Here is a 23,535-nt window from a genome sequence, read left to right as displayed (position 1 = left end):
GTCTGGCTGCTAGCTTAGAGGGAGCCTGTATCTGTGGCTTTGCATGCATTCACTTGCAGGCGCACTCAACTCACTCACAGGCCTACGTGGAAAGCAAAGGGGTGTCCCCATCCCCAGTTCTCTAGGTTCTCTGTTCTCATATTTGGGCCCACAAGGGCAAAGGAAAGTTTAGGAGATCTGTCAGTGGTGTCTGCTGTTTGGCTGCAGTGCAGGGAGGCCCATAGTTGGAGCTGCTTCTGCCATCTTAGTCATGGAGCAGGGAGGCTTGTGCCTGGATCCGAAGTGTCCCACCTCATGGGTTGTCCCCTCTAGGCCAGGAAGCCTCAATGTTGATATTCTGGCTTCAGCTGCTCCATCACTTACCAGTTTCGGATCTTCTGCAGCTCAGATAAGGTGCAAGCTGGTCACTGCCATATTGGAACCCCGCAAGTTTGATTCTTACTTAAAACCTGAACAAGAATTGAAACTTGCATTAAAATTTGTACAAAATAATATTTGAAAAAAAAAAGATTTATGGAAACAAAATTAGAAAAGAAAATACTAAGTGCCAGCACCTAGAATGCATTGTGCAGAATGTTGTATTCATTACAATCTTGTCTTAGCAACACAAATTCAAGTAAGTCTGCAAAGTTTCTCTGAACTCATGGTGGTCAAGGTAAGGTACATCATTGAATATATTGTCTACAAGCCAATCAATATCTGGTTAGACTCTTTGAAATTGCCTTCAAATGTGTGTTGTGAAAGTGTGTGTGTGTGTGTGTGTGTGTGTGTGTTGGGGGATATTGATTTAAAGCATGCCGCAGGGGAGAATTCAAGGTGGAAGATGAAAACTATAAGAAAAGAATGCAGCTCAATTTAAGACCAACACCCTATGGAACTATGCAGCCTTGAAATCGAAGACCTTGGGAGGCCACTGATTGCCCAGGGTGGTTGTCTGATAGTATGGATTTGCCCTTTTCATGAAATGATGGAGAGTGTGGCATGGGTATCAGTTGTTTTTGCCTGCCTGCCTCCAGTTTCTCTGCATATTTGTCACAGGAATCAGGCTTTGATTTGAGAAACTAGTCTAGCTGAACTGGTTAAACTCCACAAGAGCAGTTAACGCAATTTCCCCTCAGGGCCTAGTAGGAAACTGCATTCAAATTAATCTCATTTCCAGGAATTTGAAGTGCAGAAGGTGGGAACTCATTCATTCCTGGAGAGACAAACTCAGTCCAGAAGGGGACACTGGTTTTGACAGCTGGAATTCAAATTTGCTTTAGTTTCTGACCTTGCTAAGAGTGTGCAGTTTCAGCACTTATGCTAAGACATGCTCTTTTTGCTAAGCAGTTCATCAAGTCATCATACTATGTAACTAACTAAATACGAGTTCTAGTATTTAAAACCCTTGGAGTGTGATTGATATGGACATGCCAACGTGAATATAGGTGATTAAACTGACTCACTGTGGAGATAAACATCCAGATTGCTGTGGATTTTTTTTTTTCCTAGAAAGAGTTCTTTCCTGTTTTGTTTTGTTTTGTTTTTTTCCCCTCTCATGGTGTATCCTACACTGTCCTGGAACTTGCCATCTGCCCATCCTTAGCCTCTAGAGTTCCAATTTTCCATTTTTGCCCCTCTTATTTTCTGCTTTCCTTTTTGTTTATTTTCTTTTGTTCATGCGCATGTGGGTGGCAGGTGTGATGACAGGTTTGTGGAGGTTAAAGCACGACTTATGCTGAGTTTGTTCTCTCCTTCCACCATGTGGGTCCTGAGACTCAAACTCAACAGGATAGGTGGCATATGCCTCCACCCACCTGATTCTCCTATTGGACTTTTCAAATAGGTAAAGAAGGCAGACAAATATGAGAGCTGAAATTTTGGAGAACTATAAAAAGGAAGTTGAATTTTTTTATTGTTTTTTTTGTTTGTTTGTTTGTTTTTTTTTTTTTTGTGGTGTAACACCAAACCCTAACTAACTCTATAATATAAGACTTCATAGAGTTAGTTAGGGTTTGGTGCTACACCGGTTATTGAGCTGTTGACCTGTCTGCATCTTTCTCTTTCATTCTGGCTGCTCTGGTTGTTCTGGACCTGGTCTATTACATTATAATCTACAGAAATAATAAAATTATCTAAGAAAGTCATTTGATGGAATACGACATTACCAGTACTAAAAATCACTTCAGTGAATAAACAGTCAAGAGTGAACGACGAGTCCCTAGAAAAGCATCACTCAGGGAAAACAAGTGAATTTACATCCCCACTTCTTTGAAGAGTCTGGATTCATTGATATGGCAATGAATTTTAAAGACTGTAAACTCTCACCTTTCTGTATAATATGTTTTCTTCATGCATTTAAAAATGGCACCTGGATGATTATTGGACACACGCAAATATCATTAATGTAGAAAGAGCTTAGGATTTACTTTTTGTTCTTTTCACATCAGAACCCTGCTTATTCCATAGAGAGAAGGAAAGAAAGAAAGAAAGAAAGAAAGAAAGAAAGAAAGAAAGAAAGAAAGAAAGAAAGAAAGGAGAGGGAGGGAGGGAGGGAGGGAAGGAAGGAAGGAAGGAAGGAAGGAAGGAAGGAAGGAAGGAAGGAAGGAAGGAAAAAATGCTTCATAGCGGTCTTTGGCAATAACTTCAGACTTTCAGCAGTCATGCAATCTCACTGATCCAGATCATTCCTAGTTGTCTCAATTTTCTCATTTCCAATTCTTTGTGTAATGGATTCCCTGGCAAAAAGTTCTCTGTAATGGTAGAACAATAATCATCTTTCTGATTTTTTCATGTTAATTGATTTCTACACATTATGTAATGAAATTTATTTTTTGAACTCTATGCATGTATGTTTTCCCTATCACTCTACTTTTTGTTTTATGAGGATTTAACTTCATTTTGAAGCTACATGTAACTTAATCTTTCCTAAGTATGAAAATAATTTTCTTTCTAATTTCAAATCTGAGTTTTCTGTCTCACACATTTATACTTGTGAATACTCCTATTCTTTGTTGCTGTTTACCAAGAAGCAAAAATTGGATTCAGATCTCTCTCTCCCCTTCTCTCTCTCCCTCTCTTTCTCCCTCTCTCTCACACAGAGGGAGAGGGAGAGAGAGACGTGTATGTACATTGTGCCTGTGGAAGTCAGAGGATACCTTGATAGTTAGTTCAGTTCTTCCACCATGTGAAATCTGGCAATTAATCTGCGGTCATGTCCTTAGTTCGCAACACATCTTTACTCACTCACAGAGCCATCTCATCGGCCCGAGTTATACATTTTGAAATTGATTTTCACACTGGTATGGTTTTGGAAGACTTGTTTCTTATAAGAACCTATACAGAAAAGAATTTAAACATATAAAGCATAGATACTATCATAGTATTTTAAAATGCATGACAATATGTTTTAGAATTGTATTGTTATCTTTCATTGATACAGAATCACATTTTTAGTGTACTTATGTAATAATTAAGTTTATAACTCCTATTACCTAACCTTTTATGGGGGTGTGGTAACTCAAATATTTCCCCCTCATCTTCTAAATGCCAATAACAGGGAAAAAAAAACAATTTTGAAAAAGAAATCTCACTGTATTTGATTCTGTTTCATTAAACACAAATGGATATGAATGCCAACTCTATAAAATAATAGGATAATATTCATTATTGCAGTCATTTATCATTTGGAAATCTGTTATCACAGGAAAAATGGGGGTTATTTCAAAGAGGGAATGGATCATTTCTATGAACAACTGCCCACTCTGAAGGCAAACATATTGCAAACTCTTTTGGGTTTGCTGCTATATAACATAAGACCCACTCTAAACAAGCTCTAAATATATTAATTCCAGATTCAGTCTGGAGAGATGGCAAAATAGGTAACAACCTCTTTTAGTTACATTTTGTTAACTCTGTGTCCCAGCTGTATCCCGCTCCCTCATTCCCTCACCAACCCCACACTCCCTCCCTGGTCTCCTCCCTGCCCCTTTCCAAGTCCACTGATAGGGGAGGACCTCCTCCCTTTTCATTTGACCCTGTTTTATCAGGTATCTTCAAGGCTGGCTGCAAAGTCCTCCTCTGTGGCCTAACAGGACTGCTCCTCCCCTGGGCTTTCTAACCTGTCCTATTTTTGGAGTACCAGGAGATTGTTAACATTTGTACATCAGGAAAAATAAAAATTAAGATTTCTTTAAAACTTTCTACAGGAAGTAGTACCTATTTATGAGACCAAAGGTTAACAAGTTCTAGATGCCCAGATGCTTTCAAATAAGATAGAGGTAAGAGAGCTGCCCAGTGGTGTGACAGGGTATCATCATTACATCCAGTCTAAATGTTTAAGAGTGGTGTTCTTTGACAAGGTTCTGTTCATTTTTGACTTGGAGGTAAACGTATCCCTCATAATAAAAGTAGCAATCATATAAATACTAGGCTTGGCTCAAAATTGTCAGCTGGAAGCAGTAAGAAAACAAGAAAGGAACAGCAAAATGCAAGTTTTAACAACTAGAGGTGATTTTTCTTTCAAGAGAGAAAAAAAAAACAAACAAATGTTGGTACAAAGATCAGGCTATGTAAGACTAATGTCTTCCCTTCAAAATGGTGTTATAATGATAAAAGAAGATGAGGTTCCTGCAAAAGTGGAGTGCTAGACTGTGGCCTTTAAAGGTTCCTCCCCATGAATAAATGAAGAAGCATTAACAGCTTCCAGCAGACTAGTCATTTGTTAAAGGCACCTTCCTAAGAGTTCAGTCTCCTGTGCAAGCTATATGTGAAAGGGATTAAACCCAAGAAGTTTAAGGGGAAAATGTCAAATGAATGAAATGCTCTAAAGTGGTTTAGAAGCACAGGGAATAAGAAATGACCTTTCAACTGGCAATTAATCAGTCATTGAGTCATGAAAGTATAATTTCTACATGTTTATAGTTGGAAATAAGTCTCTGTAAGGTTAAAAATTTCCTTATAGTCATGATATGATGCATTAACATTAAAATGAAGAGTAAGATTTTAAGGCACCAACAGAAAGAACATGTCCTCATGTATTGAAGGTCATCAACTTTACTTAGATTTAGTCACTTCATTATATAGTTGGTGAGAAATATTTAGTAGAGATTGCTGGGTGGTATTATAAATGTATACATACATTTAAAATATATATAATGTGTACTTTTATATATTATACATTATGATATATTATGTAGCCTATGGTATGTATATCATATATAAAATAAAATGTTCTTTTTTTCTGGAACCCTGAGTGAACTGTAGACACTGCTGCAGGCAGATTCTCACTTCTGTTTGGGCCAGCAATTTTGCTGAGGACATTTACGTGAATTACCTTGTCTGATTTTCAAACGACCACCTGAGGCATATTCTATTACTCTTCTTATTGCCCCACTTTTGTAGAAAAGTTACATATACAGTATATATACACATATGTACATATATATGTCATATACTAGGAAGTTTGTGTTGAGTAGGAAGTCTACTTTCTGCTGTAAGCCCGTATCTCTTTCTTCTAACTTTGGCAGCTAAAAAGAGGTAATTTATCCTAAAAATAATAAACCAGAATTTTTATAATATCACTTGAATTTTAATTTCCTCACAGTTAATTACACTTGAAATAAAATGGATTAAATTGGCTGTAGGTGAAAACTAGATTTGCTAGTTTATGTTTCTTTACTGCATAATAAAAAAGAAAAAGAAATAGTGATGTTGAGCACTATTTTGTTGGTTATTATTTGCAGAATTCTGTCAATTGTTTTAACAAGGATATTATTATCACATAGTGCTATGCTCTTTCTGATTTAAGATGAAATGAAAAATAATTATAAAAGAATGCCTGAAATAAACGCTGTTCAAGTTTCTTTTGGTCAATGTTTTATTACAGGAACAGAAAGGAAGTAGGACATATCTAAACTTAAAATTTGAAGATGTCACAAGAGCTGCAAGAAGCAGGAGAAGACAAAATAGCTATAATACAGGCTCCTGTGCAAAGAAAAAAAAGGGAGGGGAGCACGTTAGGACTTAAAGAATTATGGAATCATGTTCGATTCACAGACGGGGATGTTGGACTTCTATCTTTTACATTTAGATGTTTGTATTTCTTTTTCTGACTAACGGCTCTAGCTAAGCCTTCTTCTCTTATATGAATAAGAGTGGATAGTCTTGTCTTACTCCACATCTTAGAGGAAGTTATTTCAGCTTGTTCCCATCCAGTTTGATGTTGACTATGATTTTGTCTATTCACACTTCATTATGTTCAGGAGTGATTCTCTTGTTGCATAATTTGTTGAGTGGTTTTCTGTTTTGTTTTGTTTTGTTTTTGGTGGGATATTTACTCTTATCAAGTGGGTTTTCTATGTCTGTTGAGATTATCACACATCTTTTAATTATTTTCATTCTTTTGCTATAACTGATGTTGCGATCTACAGGCATAAAAATGAAATGTATACAGTCTCATAGCTTGTAAAATAATGTTCTGAAAATGGGTCAACAGTCTAAAACGAACCCTGAAATTGATAAAAAAAAAAAGCACAGGCAAAATTCCTTAAGCAATGGGCGCAAAAACAGTTTTCTTCCATGCATATATTTAATGATTTGTTTTTTTCCGTGCTGCAGCTTTGTACACAGAATGAACTCATGTCAAATGTTTCTGCAGTATGAAGATTGCAGCTATTCCCTTCAGGGGTCCACCATAGAAAGAAGCCCACAGGCATCATTTCCATGATCATTGGTTTAGGAAAAGAATGACATGTGACATTTAAGCAAAGGAATATCCTCTTATGTTCCTTCCCCAGAGCCAGCACCAATTACTGGCTAATTGTGGACTCCTTAACCAGCCACAGACCGTCATTCTGTCTGGGCTGACATGGAAAGAAAGCTTCACTGTATCACATCCAATTTCCTGAAAAATCTAAGTGGATTTCAGTGCATGTGGATTCTTGTTAACTAAGAATATCTTTCTGGTTTGTATTAATATCTTTTCCAACTTTTGTCTCATAGGTAATTTGCTTTAAAGCTTCAGTCAAACTATTAATGAGATAAATCCTATTTTTATACTGTTCCCTTTTTAATCTGTTGTCCTGTGAGTACATAGAAAAATAGTAGAAGAAAGAATAAGCATCATTAAAAGCTATTGCCTTCTGCCAAGTTGTAAATGAATATATTGTGTAAGTTTGTGTTTATGATAATGTACATAATAGTCTCATCTGTTCTTTGGACTTTTTCTATAAGATCCATGGAAAAGAAATACAAAGAAACAGAAATTCAAAGCAATAAGACATCTGTATTGGAAAAGTCATCAGGGAGTGATCTCATAACATACTTGATGTTTGAATGCCCAGTGCATCTAGCTCTTACATAAATTCATTATGATTTTGATATCTTGGTTATATAAAATACAGCATTTATTTTTCAGAATATTGCTACATTTAGACTACCCATTCTATAGACCAACATTCACAAAATCTATTTGACTTCATGGTTTGAATTATTCAGGTATATACAATTTCAATTTAGAGATGATTTGACACTATTCTTGGATTTATGGAAAAATAAGCTATCTACCTATACTGTTATATATTCTGCATTTTTAGAATGTTTTGTTGGTCATTAAATATACTAGATAACAAATATATTTTTGTGTTACATATTTACTTTCATTGTTTGTATTATAGTATATAAATATTTGTTTCTTTCAAATACCTTTACTGGACAAGGCTTAGATATTCATATATGCAAAAATTTGATTTTTACCAATGAAATCCATTCTTTAAACTTTGCCGTTGTTTTTGTGTTTTTCTGTTCTGTTTTAATATTTCTTTTCTGTTTTAATTTTGTTCACCTGATCAAGTAGCAAATGGTTTTACATGCATTAAGAAGTAATTTCAAGGCTAGTGATATGGCTTACCAGTAAAGTTGCTTGCTGCAAAGTTTGACCGTCTCAGTTGGAATTCTAGGGTCCACATGGTAGAAGGTGAGGAATCATATCTATAAGATGTCCTCTCCGACAGCCACATGTTTGATGGAGCACACAGACGCATACACATACACATACACACAACAAACATAATGTAAATACAGTAATTCTTAAAACTAATTTCAATTGTGCAATTTTTGAGATTAGCATCTTCTGCAGCTTGATAGTTTTCTTTCTTTGCTTTCTTTCTTTTCCTTCCTTCCTTTCTTTCTTTTTGGTTTGAAGACAGAAACCACAGTGTTGTAACACCGAGACCCCTTGTCTTTCCAAGGATGCTCTGAGAACAGAGTGTATAAGAACACAGGTGCAGTTGTTGTTGGCTGATAACAATTTAGGTCGTGAGTGGTGGCTAGAGAGGGTAAATTAACATGTATTTCCTGGTCAGCAAACTACCGGATAAGGATAATAACACTTGATTGGATGGAAGTCTGTAAAACTTCACATGGCTTATATATGTGTTGTCCTTGTATTATTACAGAGAGAGGGTTAAACGACAGAGGCCTGTTTTAAACCTTTTATGTTTTGCTCACTTTAACATTCCCTCGGTTTATTTCACTTCCATGAACATGTTTCTTAGTGTATGCGGGAAAGCTAAACACTGAAGCTTTGTCTGTAGCCCATAAGTTTTCTTGTTCAACTCTTATTTGTTTTTAGCAAGCTTTAAAATAGAAGTGTGGCAAGTCTAGCAACCGCCTAGAAATTTTCATTATATTTTCAAACATATGCAAAATGGAAAGATGTCATTTACTTCATGACACTACTTGTGTCATCTGGTCTTAGATGAACTCCCATATCATCATGTGAGATTCAAGCCCATCCCAGATATTATATCATGTTACCTGTAAGTTTGGGGGTAGCATGGGATCCTTTGTTTAGCTTGCAATGATCCCTCCATCTTAAAGAACCCATGGGATGCCTTGTGGGACCTCCTTCATACACTCTCAGTATTTATCTCTAAGTCCCTTGTTTCATCTCTTAAGAACCTTCAGGATGTTTTTTTAATTTGTTGACCAGAGATGCCATTTGGACTGTGCGTAAAACAAAGCAGAAATGTTGAAGGGCTAAAACTTCCTTGCCCTGTCTCAGTACCTCATTTAGCTATTGGCATCTTGTAAACATGTCTCTCATAAACTGTAGCCACAGAATCCTTCTTTCAGAATCTACTTTAATGGGAGAAAAATAATCATACTCTCTGAAGAAATTAATGAAATGTTCTAATGCAATCAATTATGTTCAGCATCTATAAATGTCTTAACATTTGAGTAGGCTATTATTTTACTATTTACTACAAATCAGAACCCAACATTCTCCCATATCTATTGTTTGAAGTCTTTTAAAAAAAACTTACATGTGCAGTCCCTTCCATAGATCATTGTATCCCCTGTGACTTATTATTATCATTATTATTTAAACTAGATTGTTTTTCACAGACTATTTTGCTGATTACACCTCAAGTTACAGTATAATGAAATCTTATCCATGATTGATTAGTATTTAGAAATAGAAACTTGATTAGATTCAGATTCTATTTTTCATTTTCCAAGAAAAACTACTCAGACTGTGTCTCGTAGACTGCATTTATCAAGAGGCATAGAATAAAGATGTCTATTCCTTTTTTTTTTTTTTTTTTTGTGCTGTTAGCAATTGTAAGTAAGGGTTTGAATACACTAGCTTTTTAGGGATCACAAAAATATTGGTAATGTGACATAGTGATTCACTTTTATTTAACTTGATGAAATAGTAACATAAACATTCTTTTCTATGTTATAGGGTTTTATTTTTTTGTTTGTTTTTTGTTTGGTTGTTTTTTTTTTTGTTTGTTTCTTTCTTTTTTATTTTTATTTTTTTCAATGCAGTTTATTCAGGAACATTGAACAATCCTCGGACCCTGGGGAAAGCCAGCCCACAGCTTAAATAGCCTCTGGGTAGCCAACCCAGGCGTGCCACGGGGGCAATGCAGATAGGTCCACATACATGGAAGCAAGCCAGATCCTCGGCCTTAGCCAAATATGGAGTTGTTCGTGACAGAGAGCACTCACCATCGGGAAGGTGGAAGGCGGAAACCAGCTCCATCTTTAAGGCATAGCATTCCGCAGCTCTCTACAGTTCCCCCTTTTTGTTTGGTTGTTTTTATTTGTTTGTTTGTTTTGGTTTTTTGAGACAGGGTGTCCCTGTGTAGTCTTGGCTCCCTTGGACTTGCGTACTATTTGTAGACCAGGCTGGCATCGAACTCATAGAGATCTGCCTGCCTCTGCCTCTTGCCTCCTTGAGTGCTGGAATTAAAGGCATGTGCCACCACACTCAGCATTTCTTAAGTTCCTTAAGGGAAAAATTACTATATAATCAACATAAAAGCTTGATTTACTTTCCTGATAAACTACTTTACAAAAGTTATTTGTGCCCTAGCTTCCTCTACAGTAGCAGTGGATTAGGTTTCACTGCAGCTGGCTTTTGCTGTGTATTTTTTTTTTTTTTTTAATCAATGTCCCGGCCCAGTTGCTTGATCATCTTTCACTTGCAGACTTCTTTTTGGTCATTAATTTTAACATAACACAGTGTCACTTTATTTTTTTATTAATTACACTTTATTCACTTTGTATCCCCCATAAGCCCCTCCCTCCTCCCCTCCCGATCCCACCCTCCCTCCCCCTTCTTCACGCATGCCCCTCCCCAAGTCCACTGATAGGGGAAGTCCTCCTCTCCTTCTGATCTTAGTCTATCAGATCACATCAGGAGTGGCTGCATTGTCATCTTCTGTGGCCTGGTAAGGCTGCTCCCCCCTCAGGGGGAGGTGATCAAAGAGCAGGCCAATCAGATTATGTCAGAGGCAGTCCCTCTTCCCATTACTATGGAACCCACTTGGGCACTGAACTGCCATGTGCTACTTCTGTGCAGGGGTATAACTCCCTCAATAGTTGTTATGACAAGTTGACCTGGGCTCCTTTGGTATCTATCTGTGTCAGATCTGTAATCATCCATTTTCCAGGGAACTTGGTCTTCATTTAATAAAAGTATTTGAAAGGGAAGGTCTGCCAATTAAGGTACAGTTTGCTATGTGTTTTGATACTAATCTTAGGTTTTTTTTGTGTTTTTTTGTTGTTGTTGTTGTTTTGTTTTGTTTGTTTGTCCTTTAACTTGACAAAGCTAGACTGGTTTGCTTAGGGAAAAATAAAAGACTGAACTCTGAAATGCTTGTATAGTTTTGTTTTTTGTTTTTTGTCTATAGTATATGTTTTAATACACAAACTAACAAACAACTGCTAGAATCAGTAGGAATAAGGTGTTTTGGTATTTATTTAAAAAATGATACTTTACATATTTTAGCATGTTTTAAAATTATAAACCCAAATTCTGTTTTAAAATTAAGATATACTTCAAGAAATTTCTCTTCTTCATTTTTCGTACCACGTGCTTTTCCAATGCTGAATTTTATCCTTTCATTTTTATGTTATTTACACTATATGTTATGATGTATTTCATAAATTATACATTTATTTTATTAAATATATGTTTCATATATTTCCTTTGTACCCAAAAATAGTTTCTATACTTTTTTCTTTCTAAGTAAATATTTACACTAAGTTATAAATTAATTTTTGTGGATGGTATCACTCTCCACATAATTTTGGTATTGTTCTGAATGTATGGTACTGTCTGTAAAGAGTTGAATGGGTGTCTATCTCATATGGCTCCAATTATTTTATTACATCGTTTAGTATTTCTATTCGTAAAAGGTAAAGTAAAATGAGTGAGTATTGCTATTATCATTATTAAAAATCTTCTAGTGTTTTTTTTTTTTTGTCACACTGATGCTGGCTTTTGAGTTACCATATGAGGCAGAAGTCATCTATTTAATAGCATAATTATAATGCAGATTATTTCTGTACCCATGAAGATTCCAAATATTTGCTTTATTCTATAGGTGTGTAAGTTACATTAGTGAATTGCCTCTTATTGAAACATGCCTGAAAATAATTTATTACCATTTCAAAAACAGTTATTCTAGCATCAGCTTACTAGAGTTGAAATATTTTCAAATGTGATTTTTCTTTTGGCATGAACTTTGTGCAATACTAAAGATGGCTTTGATTGCTATTTGACAAACATCGTGACCAGGGCCTGTCTTCTGAAATATTTTCAATGCATGGAGACCCTGGTATTTCCGAGTTTTACGTAAAATCATAATAAATTGATAGAATTTGGTTCACTTTTGTTGGGAATCATTTTACTACTTTGTTCTTCTTATGAATATGTTTAGGGTTTCTGCTGCTAATGGGTGTTAGTTTTAAAAAGACTCGTTTTATGTGGATTTTATGGTATGTGCATCAAATTGTCCAAAGGTTTAACCAAATACTTCTCTGGTTGGCTGGCTTGTTTCTCATTATTTTTGTTCCAGCTGTTTGAGCTTTCCTGTTGTTTGTAGAATCGTTCACCTGGTAGGTTTTCGATTGCCTGTGGATTTTATAACCCATTTTAAAATTTATTAATTTTATTGATGCTGTGTTTTCTGCTTCTGCTCTGTTGTGTTTTTCATTATGTATTAGATTTATGTGTTGGTAGCTGGCCTCATTTATTTGCTTGTTTTCAATACTTATTGGGACAAGTAAGGGCAATGCTTTTCACTCATAACCACACTGACTTTGTTATAGGATAAATATTTGAATTTTTTTTCTCTCTTTTGTTTCCTTTGAATGAAAAGCTAGAATATGTTTTAAGCTCCAAATAAAAACAAATTTTTATGATTTTGTAGTTGTTGTGCCTACTGGTATCATTGCAGAAATTTTAACAAATATTATTTCTGTGTATCTTGGATCTGTTCTGTGTTGGAGGTACATGCCAGATGAGGGTGAATGTGTTCTTGAAAAGAAGAGATGATGTCCACTTAAAGTTGTGGAGTTGAGAATATCAGTAAGATCTTTTAAAAAATATTTGTTATTATTATTATTGTTGTTATTATTTACACATTTTCACTTTTATCCCAGTTGTAGCCCCCTCTCCAATCTCCTCCCAGTCCTACACTCCCTCCCTCTTCCTCCTTTATCCCTCCCTCTTCCTTAGTTCACTAATAGGGGAAGTCCTCCTCCCATACTGTCTGACCCTAGACTATCAAATCCCATCAGGACTGCCTGGATTCTCTTCCTCTGTGGGCTGGCTAGCTCACCCCACCAGGGAGAAGTGATCAAGGAGCAGGCAACAAAGTTCATGTCAGAGACTGTCTCTTCTCTTATTAGATAACTCACATTGAGACTGAGCTGTCTATTGACTACATTTAAGCTGAGCATTAGCTATATTAAATAGGATAAACATACTAAAATCTACAGACCTAAAGAAGCTAAAGGACAAGGAGGACCTTAGGGAAGATGCTTCATTTTCATATGGAAGGGCAAACATTATAGACATTGCAAGCAGTAGAAAAGAGAGAAGAGGACTGGAGCCTACCATTGATGTCCTCTGAAAGACCTAAACCAGCAGGAGTTCAAAGCAGATGCAGGGACTCACAGCCAAACTTTGGACAAAATGCACAGGGTTTAATGGAAGAAGGGGATATAAAAGGACCCAGAGGCACACAAGGCACAACCTGGAGGCACACAAGGAGACCAACAAAGCCAAAAAGCACAGGGCCCAAGGTGGACTACAGAGACTGATGCATCAACCAAAGATGTGTAAGATCTTTATTGGTGATTTCATTCATTCTTCTACATCCTTGCTGGGTATGTTTTCACCACTTCATCCTCATCTTTAGACAGAGGAAAGTATGCTAAAAACTTAGTCTATTATTAATGTGTTTGTTTCTCCTTGCACCTTGGTGCTGTCAATATGCTGATGTTATATTGGGTACATAAATATTAACAACATTGTCATCATCTCTCTGTGAATTGTAGCATTGACAAAATTTAATGCCATCACTAGTCATTATCTCTCTCTCTTTGTGTGTGTGTGTGTGTGTGTGTGTCTGAGGATAGCCTCAGGTATCATCCTCAGGTACACCTTTAACATCCTTTGAGACAAAGTCTCTTCTTTGGCTCATGAATTAAGCAAGCCTGGCTGGCCAAAGAGCCCTAGAGACCCACTGTCTCTGGTTCTCCACTGGCATTCTTACCACTGGATTCTGAAGCTTCAACTCAGGTCTATGCACAATCAAAGCAAACACTTTAATGACTGAACCATCTTCCATTCATGAGTACTAAATGCTTTATAAAATATAATTAAAACTTGATTTACTAATTTTTCTGTTTTGCTTAATTCAGTCCTAACTTTTTCAATGTTTTATTTTGAATTAGTACTTCAGTTGTACTTATGTTGAGAATAATGGTATTCAGTTTCTGCTTTTATAATCGAACAAACTGAAATCATCCCTTAAAAAATTTGCTTTTGTTTATTTGACCAACTATATGACAATGGATCTGGCATCCATTTGTTTTGTTGGGATTTTGAGACATGGCCTCACTAAATAGCTCACAATTGATTGAAACTAGAATTGTTTTCTTCCATAGAATCTTGAGCAAATAGTATAACATTGTGATACCACAAAGAGCTATTTTAATTTTTACACACATCACACACACATCAAAGGAGAAAGAAACAAGAGCCTGTATTGTTACATAAGCATAATATATGCATATATCCTCTAAAAATGTTCATTATTCTATAATCTAGTTTATACAATGTCCTGTTTTTATTAAGTATTCTTGCTAATTTTTCTTAGAAAACAAGTAATTAAAATCAGGATATTTGTACAGTTCAGCCTCATGATGTCTTTCATTCTGATAGGTATTTTGCTTACTGTCTTCAATTCTCTAAAATAAACACCATTGAATTTAGCTTGCAAGTTTCTCCATCCTCCTTTTTGTCCAACTGTAAACTGTAAGGACTCTCTTATTTCACAACTTTGGTCAGGAAATGGTCAGGAAACACATTTATTTCTTCTCCCTTTCCTTATTGTGCTCCAAGGTGGACAGAGCACTGTATTTCCATGTCAGTGTTTTCCCATCACATCAAACCTTGTGCCTCAGCACTAATATGTATTCTCAGTTCTTAGCCTACCCTGTATTAATATGCGACATGAGTTCTCATTTCACTTGTTCCACAATCATTTTGATTCATGAGGCCCATTCTTTATGATGTGATCATGGCAACATATTCTCTGAGTGGTTTGGGGCTATTAATAGTTACTGCACAGCCTGCATATTTGAGAGTTGATTTGACTGGAGGTGAAACTCTTTTCTTGGCCAGCATTTATTTCTTTGTTTGATTTAGTGTGTCCTATTTTCTGGCATAAAGTCAAATGCCTAATGATGTTTTTATTCTTTCTATTTAGGGACTACTTCTTTTCATGAAGAGAGACTCATTATCTGTTTTGTGATTCAGGTATTTTGAGTAGAGGGTAGGTCTGTTTGGTGGTTCTAGACTGATGCATCCTGTGCCATACTCTAAATCTATATTTGGCTTTAGAGATTTTCTTCTTCCTACTTTAATTTAAACAGGAATTGACTATTTTTTTTTTTTTGGAATGTTTCCGTACCATTGATGTGGGTGACTGAGAAAACCCCAAGGGAACATGGAAAGAGAAGCTGAAGTCCTGAGACAACATGTGTTAGTAACATGGCATGAGCAGGCCAAAGACCAGTACCCTCAGACCCAGTGGAAATTGCCAAAGCCTTTGGAGTACAGATCAGGCTCAGGACGGGAAAGCCTTCCATCTGTCTAAGGGCAACTGTTTATGACTAGTATAGAAGAAAGTTAGCAACTGCAGCCATCCTCCTGGATATTTACAGCCCAGACTGCTCACCTATGGAGGTCTTCTCCTGAGACTAGCTGAGCCCTTCCCCCTGTGTCGCATGTAATAGAGTCCCCAAGGTGCTGGCTTGTTGCAGTAGTTAGTGCCACTTGATCAGGCTGTACACAGACCACCTGACCCCAGATTTTCTGTACATGTGTCTGTGTTTCTGTCCTTTCTTCATTTCCTTGCTGCCCCTACTGCAGATTTCAGGACCAAGCTGGACTGCATACAGCACATACTTTAAATTGCTTTTTAGGAATGAATATCTTATGTGCTAGGTTTTTATTGTAACCTATATATTTCTTATTTTTGTAGTGTTCTTGTTTTATTTTTTTAGTTTTTGGATTTTAGTTTATTCTCAGTTCCTATCACATCATTTCAAATGCTTTTACTTCTGATCTGTGTGGGGTTTATTCGTCATTTTGCCATTTTGTTAGATATTGCCTTGCTTTGAATAGAATATAGTTTTCGTCTCTAGTATAGCCTTCTCTACTGGGCTTTTATTCCCAGATATAATTTTACATCTTATTATTCTTTTTTATTCATAATAACTTTCTGTTTGAGTTTTCTCTTTTCTTGGGAAATTAGTTTCACTGAACTTTTAGAAGAGAGAGGGAGTACAGAGATAATTTTAAACCCGGGTGGCTCTTACTTAGTGGAACTTTAGAAGTGGATTGCATTATAACTCTATGAAATGTTCTGCACTAATTTTTCTTATTCACTTTTCACTCCAGTTTCTTTTCTCTGAATTCCTGTTGTCCCTATTCTGAGAAGCTTAGACATTGACATTCTACTCTTTGCAGTTTTTCCTCAGTAAATGATTCTGTACTGGAAAAGAATTTCAATTCATTATCTATGAACATCCAGGCCTTCCAAAGTATGAATTTTCACTTTCAAAGAAGCTTTTAAAAGAGGGTTTTTTAAATTAGGTGTAGAAGTGGCCTACTCTTTCATATGTAAAATAAAACAATTTTCTTGTTTGATGTCAATAATTAATCAAGGAAATAGTTAAGTTTTCATTGTTGAAAATAGAAGAATGTAACCCACTTGGACACTAAACTGCCATGGGCAGGGGTTCTAGGTTATCTCCATGCCTGGTACTTGGTTGGAGTATGAGTCTCTGGGAAGACCCCTGTGTACAAATTTTCTGGTTCTGTTGCTCTCCTTGTAGAGTTCCTGTCCTCTCCAGATCTTACTGTTTCCCACTTCTTACATAAGATTCCATGTACTTTGCTCAGCAGTTGGCCAAAAGTCTCAGCATCTGCTTTGATAGTCTGTAGGGCAGGGCCTTTCAGAGGCCTTCTGTGGCAGGTTCCTAGCTTGTTTCCTGTTTTCTTCTTCTTATGATGTCCTTCCTCTTTGCCTTTCGGGATGGGAATTGAGCCTCTGACATAATCTGATTGACCTGCTCTTTGATCACCTCCCCCTGAGGGGGGAGCAGCCTTACCAGGCCACAGAAGATGACAATGCAGCCACTCTTGATGTGATCTGATAGACTAAGATCAGAAGGAAGGGAAGGAGGACCTCCCCTATCAGTGGACTTGGGGAGTGGCATGTGTGAAGAAGGGGGAGGAAGGGTGGCACTGGGAGGGGAGGAGGAAGGAGCTTATGGGGGGAATACAAAACGAATAAAGTATAATTAATCAAATAAAATAAAATTAAAAAAAAAGAAAATAGAAGAATGTACAAGCGCATTGTATTACTTACTTCTTGTTATGATAAATCACCATGGCCAAGGCTACTCATAGAAGAAAGTTTATCTTGGCTTATGGTTATAGGAGTTTGGAGTCTGTAAGAGCTGGGAAGAGGTGGTAGGCAAGCATGACATCTGCAGCAAACTGATAAGAGTTGACTGCACATGTGGACCTGTAAGCACTAAGCAGGGGCTGGGGGACAGAAAGAAATACACAGAGATCGAGACGGAGAGCTCACCAGTTATGGCACCAGGTTCCAAAACTTCAACCCACAGATGTGTTGCCCCTAGCAAGGCCACACTTCATAAACCTCCCTAAACAGTGCCACCAAGCAGTAAAATGTCAGAGACCATGGGAGATATTTCTTATTCAAAGCATATGTATATTTTATTCAAATATTTTTTAATATGTATTTTTTCAAATACATATATATGTTTTGGAAACTGTTAATTACATATTTCTATTACTTCTCTAAATCAATGTTATTTTTCTGTCAAAATTAACCCATTCCCTATTAACACCAACAAAATGATAGAATTAATAGTTAACATCCCTTGCTACCCACGCACATTTAAAAATTCTTTTGAAATTTGAATGTCTTGTTTTCATTGAATGACTAAGTAAAACTTCCAATCAAATTGGAGTCATCTCCTTTGTAAGCAATGGCCCTGACTGTACAATACTGTAAACAATACACCTGCCTTAGTGAGGGTTTCTACTGCTGTGAAGTGACACCACGACCACAGCAACTCTTATAAAGGAAAACATTTAATTTGGCCTGGCTTACAGTTCAGAGGTTTTCTCCGTAGTTGTCATGGAGAGAAACAGAGCAGAATGCAAGCAGACATGATGCAGGTGAAACTGCCGAGACTCTTACATCTGACCATCAAGCAGCAGGAAGAGAACGGAGGCATACTTCTTCCAACAAGGCCACTCCTTCTCCAACAAAGCTTCACCTCCTGACAATGCAATTCCCCACGGACCTTATGAGACCATTTTTATTCAAACTACCACAACAACTTACCTGTTTCTCTTGCCTGTGGTGCATGATATTTTGTGTTTTATGGAATCCAGTGTATTTTCATGCAGAATGTAGCCAGGGCTAAGCATAGGACTATAAGCAAGAAGAGAGACAAAATAGAAACGAAAAAGACTGAATGGAGCCGAAACAAAACAAGAGGATTTGAGAAATGAGGATTGGGCTGCAGAACCTTACATGACTTAGGCAAGTGTGTTGGGAATTGTTTTCTCTTAGATGTCTCCCAGGGCTCTGCTGCTGCCATGAGAATGAAAATGTAGGCACACAGACTTAAACAAAATTGAGCACATCTTAGTCTGTCTTTGATGCTTAACGTGCACCCCAGGAAAGACTCACAAGGATAAATAAGCATTGTTGAGTGCGGAGTGTTGTAGTGTGGAAAGCTGTGCGGAGTAGAACAATCTGAGCAAATTTGATTATATAAATTGTGAAAAAAAATATTCCAACTTGGGAAAGTAGCTAAGTTTTAAAAGTTGTACATTTCATTTAATTTTACATAAGAAAATACTTTTTTTAAAGAAAATATTTTGTGTAGAAAGTAATCTTCAGTAAATAATGTTTTCCCTATACCTCTAACTTTTATCATTTTTGTAAATTTTTATTGAATCACTCTGTGTGTACCTTATGGTTCAGCTGTCATCCATTTATAGGATGAATTTTCTTCAAATGAGCTATGGAGCTGGTTCTGGTGTCCAAAGATAGATTTTCCTTGCACCTCCACAGCTTCCATCTGCTTCCTTTGCTTTTCTCTATCTCCACTCTCACTGTAACTGTTTTCCTGGATTCTAATGACAATGACAAACGGTGTCTGCTTTATTCTTTATAAATGTGGGAGGCTATGTACCTAACTGTTCATGACTAGCATCTCTCCAGTGTTATGTTTGCCATTTCAGCCACTTCACTGCCTGTTATTTGTTATGGTTCCTTGTTGCTGAGCATTATTGATACGCAAAAATGCCATGTTATCTTTTCCTGTATGTCATTCCAGTGCTATTTGGTACTGTTGACAGTGGACTTTGCACTCTGATCCCACTATTTAAAGCAAAGAAGCTATAAACATATCATTACCTGTCCTTTTAAAATCTATCTATTTATTTGACGTATACCTAAAAGTTCAATGGAGTGTTGTGTGCCTGCGGGCATACAAAATATTTTTTGTTTGTTTGGTTTTTGTTATTATTTAATATTACACAGGCAATTTGAGTGCTCTCATGCATCACATCCTTCAACACCTTGGATTTGCCCACCTTATGTCGCTGTACTCTTTTTTTTATCTTTCAGAATAATTTTTTAATTGTTTTCAAGAAAAAGTAAAAGGAAATGCACCCTTCAGGGAAAAATTGTGTTTATTTTTTTTATTTTTATTATTAATTACATTTTATTAACTCTGTATCCCAGCTATATCTCACTCCCTCATTCCCTCCCAACCCCACCTTCCCTCCCTCATCTCCTCCCTGCCCCTTTTCAAGTCTACTGATTGGGGAGGACCTCCTCCCCTTTCACTGACCCTGTTTTATCAGGTATCTTCAGGACTGGCTGCAATGTCCTCCTCTGTGGCCTAGCAGGACTGCTCCCTCCCTTGGGGGGTGGAGAGGTCAAAGAGCCTGCCATTGAGTGCCTAGATATATTTGGTCCTTGTGGAGCTCCTATCCTCTCCAGGTCATACTAACTACCCTTTCTTTCATATGCACTCTGCTGAAGGTTTGATTATGAGTCTTAGTATCTGCTTTGATACTCTGTAGGTAGAGTCTTTCAGGAAAAAAGACAACATCTTCAACAAATGGTGCTGGTCCAACTGGATGTCTACATGCAGAAAAATGAAAATAGATCCATACTTATCACCCTGCACAAAACTGAAGTCCTAGTGGATCAAAGACCTCAACTTAAAACCAGGTACTCAAAATCGGTTAGAAGAAAAAGTGGAGAACAGCCTAGAACTCATTGGCACAGTAGACAACTTCCTGAACAGAACACCAACAGCACTGGCTCTAAGAGCAACAGTCAATAAATGGACCTCATGAAACGGAAAAGCTTCTGTAAAGCAAAAGACACTGTCATCAAAACAAAACGACAGCCTACAGACTGGGAAAGGATCTTCACCAACCTTATATCTGTCGCTGTATTCTTAATGGGATCATTTCATCCAATGCATACTTGCTTTTCACTGCTGCTTAAGGAAGTTAAACATTTTAAAACTCATACTTATATTGGCTATTAAGATTTCATCTATAAGAATTATGCATATCATTTTTTATTGACACAGAAACATTTTGAGCCTTTGTGTGATACATGCGTTAAAATCTGTCCCCTCTGTATGGATGGCATCATAATTGTGTAAGAAGAGACGTTTTATTTTTAACCACATTTAATAATCACTTCAATTAGCTTTTTTTCATCAATTCCTTTTTAAACTAATTAACCCACATCAAATTTTCCACTTCAAGAATACCAATGGTAATCCTCAAAATAGCACAAATGTCTTTTTTTTTAACAAGAAAATAAGCAGAAAATTATAAAGGCAAGTATATAGTAGATGCTAATTAAAGATTTGAAAACACAAATAAACTTTGAAGGCACAGATGTGACAGTTTCCAAATACCGGCTGTGCATTAAAAGAATCTAACAATATATTTAAAAAATATGTTAAATATAATTTTATTAAGAGTAAATTCTAACAAGTTAAATGTTTAAGATTATCTCAAAGCAGTTATGTTTCTAATATATATCTGGGCTTACTTTATTCTATAGAGAGAAATACTGTGGCCTAGTAAAGTTTATAGGTGTAATATAAATACATCAATAAAATAAAAATATTTATGCATCCTTTTATCAGGTTAGTCAGATCATATTTACTTAAATTTTAACAATAAATGACAACACAAAATTGATGTTAACACAAAATTGACTTGAATCATCTAAAAGTTTTTTCTTTTTATTTATTTTTAATTACATTTTTATCTTTTTATATTAATTTCAGTTTATTTACTTTGTATTCCAGCTGAAGGCCCCTTCCTCATTCCCTCCCAATCCGACCCTCCCTTCCTCATCTCCTCCCTGCCCCTCTCTAAGTCCACTGTTAGGGGAGGTCCTCCTCCCCTAGTTTAAAACTAGCATTTGATAGTCTGTAGGGCAGAGGCTTTCAGAGGCCCTCTGTGGTAGGTTCCTAGGTTGTTCCCTGTTTTCTTCTTCTTCTGATGTCCATCCTCTTTGCCTTTCCGGATGGGGATTGGACATTTTAGTTAGGGTCCTCTCTCTTGCTTAGTTTCTTTAGATGCACAGGTTTTAGTAGGTTTGTCCTATCTTGTATGTCTATATGAGTGAGTATATACCATGTGTGTCTTTTTGCTTCTGGGACAACTCACTCAGGATGATCCTTTCCAGATCCCACCATTTACCTGTAAATTTCATGATTTCCTTATTTTTCATTGCTGAGTAATATTCCATTGTGTAGATGTACCACAATTTCTGCATCCATTCTTCAGTTGAGGGGCATCTGAGTTGTTTCCAGCTTCTGGCTATTACAAATAAAGCTGCTACAAACATGGTTGAGCAAATGTCCTTTTTGTGTACTTGAGCCTCTTTTGGATATATGCCCAGGAGTGGTATGGCTGGATCTTGGGGAAGCGCTATTCCTAGTTGTCTGAGGAAGCGCCAGATTGATTTCCAGAGTGGTTGTACAAGGTTGCATTCCCACCAGCAGTGGAGAAGGGTTCCCCTTTCTCCACAACCTCTCCAGCATTTGTTGTCACTTGAGTTTTTGATCTTGGCCATTCTCATGGGTGTAAGGTGAAATCTCAGGGTTGTTTTGATTTGCATTTCCCTAATGGCTAGTGAGGTTGAGCATTTCTTTAAGTGCTTCTCTGCCATTTGGTATTCCTCTACAGAGAATTCTCTGTTTAGCTCTGTTCCCCATTTTTTAAGTGGATTAATGGTTTGCTGTTTTTCAGCTTCTTTAGTTATTTATATATACTGGATATGAGTCCTCTGTCAGATAAAGGGTTGGTGAAGATTCTTTCCCAATCTGTAGGCAGTCTCTTTGTTTTGGTGATGGTCTCCTTTGCTTTGCAGAAGCTTTTCAGTTTCATGAGGTCCCATTTATTGATTGTTGCTCTTAGAGCCTGTGCTGTTGTTGTTCTGTTCAGGAAGTTTTCTCCTGTACCAGTGAGTTCTAGGGTATTCCCCACTTTTTTTTTTCCAGTCGATTTAATGTGTCTGGTTTTATGTTGAGGTCTTTCATCCACTTGGACTTCAGTTTTGTGCAGGGTGATCACTGTTGCTCCTCTTAGGTCCCTCGCATACCTGGCTAGCCTTAATGTTCTTTCCAGTTATTGAGTTAAAATATCATGATCAAAGCTCCTATACTGATCAGAATCAGTTCCCATCCTCTTACTTCAAGACTGAATAATCTTATAATTTACATTTGGTCTCTAAGGATTTGCTGTTAATAATCACATATACAATATGAATCTCCATGCAATCTTAAAGCAGTTAATTTCCCTACTATTTTCTCAGTGAGCAAATCTATCTCTGTAGAATTGTATCATCCCAAAATACAATTCTAGAAAATATAAAAATCTAAGAATTGGGCATTATAATTTGCTAACCATTTTCATAGTATTTGTTATTATGTATAATATTTGGGTTTTGGTTGTACTTCTTACGTAATTTGAATGACTTAAAAATACTATGAAATGTTAATATTTTAGCACATGTGAATTATATTTTAATAAAGTAGTGTTTATAAAAATGTGTGGCAAGAGCTCAGTCATTTTATGTTATCATTTTTTCGTACAAAAATGCATTTATAATATGTTGCATCTTAAAGATGTCCCCCAGAGCTCATGGAACCAAGAACACTTGGCTGCCAATTGATGGCGCTGTTTGGTAAGATTGTGTAACCTTCTTGGGCACAGCTTTCCCAGAGGAAATGAATCGCTGAGGGCAGGTTCAAAATGCAGAGAATAAGTGAGTGTTAGGTGTTCAACCCCAACTGATTATATATATGCAATACATAAAATTGTATTTATATATGATACAAATTATATATGTATACATAACACACATA

The sequence above is a fragment of the Meriones unguiculatus genome, chromosome 2, assembly GCF_030254825.1.
Source record: "Meriones unguiculatus strain TT.TT164.6M chromosome 2, Bangor_MerUng_6.1, whole genome shotgun sequence".
Lineage (NCBI taxonomy): Eukaryota > Metazoa > Chordata > Mammalia > Rodentia > Muridae > Meriones > Meriones unguiculatus.
This window is presented reverse-complemented; position numbering follows the sequence as displayed.